Source organism: Lipotes vexillifer, unplaced genomic scaffold (assembly GCF_000442215.2).
Source record: "Lipotes vexillifer unplaced genomic scaffold, Lipotes_vexillifer_v1.1 scaffold591, whole genome shotgun sequence".
NCBI lineage: Eukaryota > Metazoa > Chordata > Mammalia > Artiodactyla > Lipotidae > Lipotes > Lipotes vexillifer.
In genome coordinates this window covers 3,163,081-3,168,245 of record NW_006791954.1, presented here as the reverse complement: position 1 = coordinate 3,168,245, position 5,165 = coordinate 3,163,081, and positions in this window count along the sequence as shown.

The window sequence follows — 5,165 nt, the reverse complement described above, 5'->3', positions numbered from 1 at the left end:
GAAAGAAATCATAACTCAGTCTCAGTGAGGATTTCTGACAGAAGGGCAGTAACTTCTCAAGTCCTGAGGTCTTCAAATGCAGGTGAGGTCAAATACCTTGCCTGTTTATCTGGATTGGTGTGGGAAGGAAGGTGTGAGGGCAGAGTAGTCAGGAAGAGTTCCAAGATCCATAATGATGGGGGGAGGGGGAGCTGTGAAATGCTAATTCCTACTTTTTCTTGGCAGCTTTTCTGGAAATTGTGATGACAGCTGGTGGTAGGAAAAATGACTGAAATCACCAGTGACCACAACAATTTCCCTGCCTCTAAGTGGCTGGCTATCACCTGAGCCATTCCAGATGATGGCAGGCTGCTATGGATCCTTTCTTTTCTTCCTTCCTTTCTTTATTCCTTCCTTTCTCCCTCCCTCCTTTCTTTCTTTCTCTTTCTTTCTTCCTTTCCTTTCCTTTCTCTTCCTTTCTTTCTTTCCTTTTTTTTTTTTTTCTGCAGTGCAGCTGACAGGATCTTAGTTCCCTGACCAGGGATCGAACCCAGGCCCTGGCAGTGAAAGCGCCGAGTCCTAACCACTGGACTGCCAGGGAACTCCTCTTCTTTTCTCCCTCCCCCTCCTTCCTTCCTTTCTTCCGTTCTTTTTTTCTTTCTTTCTTTCAGGGAGGAACAGAAAAAGAGGTTCATTTTCCAAGAGCAATGAATAAGCAAGCCACATCTTCTATATTAACTAGACAGCTTCTTGTAGGATAAAAAGGCCTGGCCAAGAGACTCAATCAGCAGAGAGACCCAGTCTCTGGCTTCAGATCTGGTCCAACTTAATGAGAACTTTGGAAATTCACGACCTATCTGTACATCCATTTCTCATTTGTGCTGTGGGAATAATAAGTTCTTGTCTCTCAAAGATATTGCAAAATAAGGAAAGAAAGGAATAATAGATAAACATTTAAAGGCCTTAGGAAGGGCTTCCCTGGTGGTGCAGTGGTTAAAAATCTGCCTGCCAATGCAGGAGACACGGATTCAAGCCCTGGTCCGGGAAGATCCCACATGCCGCGGATCACCTAAGCCCGTGGGCCACAACTGCTGAGCCTGCACTCTAGAGCCCATGAGCCACAACTACTGAAGCTTGTGTGCCTAGAGCCCATGCTCCACAACAGAGAAGCCACAGCAATAAGCCCGTGCACCACAAGGAAGAGTAGCCCCCGTTCTCTGCAACTAGAGAAAAGCCTGTGTGCAGCAATGAAGACCCAAAGAAGCCAAAAATAAATAAAATAAAATAAATAAATAAATTTATTAAAAAATAAAATAAAAAATAAAGGCCTCAGGAAATAATACTCAATAGGGATATTTTTTATTGTTTTTAATAATTTCATGGATTGTTTCAGTAAAGTCAAAAGGCCATGGTTGATGTGCTGTTTTATTAAATGGGTGCTGAGTGTTGCTAAGGGGCCTCTCTTGAGTAACTTCCTCTTAATTGGGACAGAAATTCTGTCTGTGGATAGAAATACAGAAGGGCCAAAATAAAACTCAACTGTTCTACAACTTCTGGTTCTCAATAGACTCCACTTAAGCATTTTGTTCTATTTCAAAGCTAAGTCATTAAAACAGGGGCCAGTTCTAATGAAGAGCATACTTATGAAGAAATACGGATAACACAAAGAGAAAAGAAAGGCAAGAAAAAAAATTCACTAATGAACTACAAGTGGCCATAAATCTGGAAACGTGACTGAATATACTTAAAAGATTTATGAATATTACAATACGAAACATGCTATGTTCAGTAACGTTACACAATATGTTCCTCACTAGGGATGCCTAGTTTGATGCGATGGGCCAACGACCCACAGCACATGCAGTGCTAATGCATAGTTTCTACCATTCCTTGCAAACGAGTCTGTGATACCTTGTCTCGTATTATTTATCTTTGATTTTCATTTTCACTGAATAAACATACATACCCCAGAAGAAGTAAACAAGGGGGTTCAATCTGTAAAAATATAAACTTATCTATGTTTCCAGACTTTATGGCTATCTTGTAACATCTACAGAGATGAACACAGAAAATAGATGCAAAGAGAATGGTAAAGAGTCTAGAGAAAAAGAGTCTAGGGTAAAAGTAGAAACATACAGAGTGTGACCATGGAAACAAAACTGAGGGGGGGGGTGTAAAATATCCAAATCCAAGCAGGGAGAGACAGAGACAGAGAAGAGAGACATAGAGATCCTTTGGAAAATAGGCAACATATCAAGGGGACAGGACAGTGAGAAGGACAGAAAAGCAGGTCAAAAAGGAAAAATGCATTCTTAAAAGGAATTTCCTAAACTTCACAAACTGTCAAATGCAGCCTTCATTAGCCACAGCTGATGGATGGAAGCATACTTTTTCCACAGAAAATCAGAAAAATATAATTTAAGAACTAGAAAGAAATTAAAAGTTTATCTAGTCCAACACCTAATTTTACAAATGAAGAAATTAAGGCACTGAGAGGTTCTAGAGACTGATTTGCGTGGCCCTGCTGAAAAGGTGGGAGAGTCTGATGACCATCAAGAGAAAATAATGGGGCTTCCCTGATGGTGCAGTGGTTAAGAATCTGCCTGCCAATGCAGGGGACACGGGTTCAGGCCCTGGTCCAGGAAGATCCCACATGCCGCGGAGCAACTAAGCCCGTGCACCACAACTACTGAGCCTGCGTTCTAGAGCCCGTGAGCCACAACTACTGAGCCCGCATGCCACAACTACTGAAGCCTGCGCGCCTAGAGCCCGTGCTCCGCAGCAAGAGAAGCCACTGCAATGAGAAGCCCGCGTGCCACAACGAAGAATAGCCCCTGCTTGCTGCAACTAGAGAAAGACTGTGCACAGCAACGAAGACCCAAAGCAGCCCAAAATAAATAAATAAAATAAAATAAGAGAAAATAATGTCTTTTCACAGTTCTCAATATTCATTTATTTTATTTTTTATTTTTTTATTGCAGTATAGTTGATTTACAATGTTGTGGCAATCTCTGCTGTATAGCAAAGTGACTCAGTTTTACACAGAGACACATTCTTATTTAAATATTCTTTTCCATTATGGTTTATCACAGGAGATTGTGTATAGTTCACAATGTGTGCTATACAGTAGGACCTTGCTGGTTTTTTTTTTTTTTCCGGTACGTGGGCCTCTCACTGTTGTGGCTTCTCCCGTTGCAGAGCACAGGCTCCGGACACGCAGGCTCAGCGGCCATGGCTCATGGGCCCAGCCGCTCCGCGGCATGTGGGATCTTCCCAGACCGGGGCACGAACCCGTGTCCCCTGCATCGGCAGGCGGACTCTCAACCACTGTGCCACCAGGGAAGTCCGACCTTGCTGTTTATCCATTCTAAATGTAATAGTTTGCATCTACCAACGCCAAATTCCCAGTCCATCCCTCTCCTCCCCCCACCCCCCGGCAACCATAAATCTGATCTCTATGTCTGTTTTGTAGATAGGTTCATTTGGGCCACATAGATTCCACATGAGAGTGATATCATATGGTATTTGTCTTTCTCTTTCTGACTTACTGCACTTAGTATGATAATCTCTAGTTGCATCCATGTTACTGCAAATGTTATTATTTTGTTCTTTTTTATGGCTGAGTAGTATTCCATTATATATATATGCACCACATCTTCTTTATCCATTCATCTGTTGCTGGACATTTAGGTTGTTTCCATGTTTTGGCTATTGTGAATATTGCTGCTACGCACAGTTCTCAATATTTAAATGAAACAGGTGATGGAAACTCATCTACTCTTTTTTTAAAATTAATTAATTAATTTATTATTTGGTTGTGCCGGGTCTTAGTTGTGGCCGGCAGGCTCCTTAGTTGCGGCTCGTGGGCTCCTTAGTTGTGGCAGGTGAACTCTTAGTTGCAGCATGCATGCGGGATCTAGTACCCTGGCCAGGGATCAAACCCGGGCCCCCTGCATTGGGAGTGTGGAGTGTTAACCACTGTGCCACCTGGGAAGTCCCCTCATCTGCTCTTGAGTGGGCCAATTTATGCACCATCTCTTAGGGAAGAACTAAATGGGAACTCAAGCTCTAGACTTGTCTTGTTCCAGCCATTCTTTAGGTTACATTACATCAGCCCTGGAGTTTATGGAAAGAGATCATGGGAAGACTGAGCGTTGAGATAGAAAGAGTGCCTGTCCTGTGTCAGGTTAACCTGGGTTCTTGCACTGGCTCTGCCAGTTACTAGCCACTGAGATCCCAGGCAAGTCAATTAATCCATGCATTTCTCAATTTTCCAAAATGAGAATAATACCATGTGCTTCATGTGGTACTTGAGGCGATAAGTGAAAGAATACATAGTATAAAGTGCATAGCAATTCACCAAAGCAATAAAAGTGGCCAATGTTAAAAAAAAAAGTTCTTCCTAACTAGGAATCAAAGAAATGCAAATAAAGAGCAACGGGATACCACTTTCTCCTACCAAACTGACAGATTAAAAGAAAACAAAGCTAATAACATGATGCTGGAGTGTGTGGAAGCAGATATTCTCATATTTTGCTCAAAAGAATGTAAATTTGTACATTTCTGGAGATCAGTTTGGCAACATTTTTAAGAGCCTTAAAAATGTTCATGCTGGGACTTCCTTGTGGTGCAGTGGTTAAGAATCCACCTGCCAATGCAGGGGACATGGGTTCGATCCCTAGTCCGGGAAGATCCCACATGCCGCTGAGCAACAAAGCCTGTGAGCCACAGCTACTGAGTCTGTGCTCTAGAGCCTGCGAGCCATAACTACTGAGCCCACTACCAAAGCCCTCGCGCCTAGAGTAGCCTAGAGCTACTGAAGTCCTCACGCCTAGAGCTCGTGCTCACAAGAGAAGCCACCGTGATGAGAAGCCCACGCACTGCAAGGTAGAGTAGCCCCCGCTCGCTGCAACTAGAGAAAGCCTGCATGCAGCAACGAAGACACAATGCAGCCAAAAATAAATAAATAAACAAATTTAAATGTGGCATGTTTAAAAAACAAAAAAAGAATACATAACTGGAGGGATTATATTTGCAGAAGAGAAAGTAAATATTATAAAAAATAATGTTCACGCTCTTTGATCCCTGATTTTACTTCTAGATATTGAGCCTAAGGAAATAATCACATGTAGGAGGAAAAATATATTGTATATCTATATCTATAAATTTGTTCATATAAGTTCTTC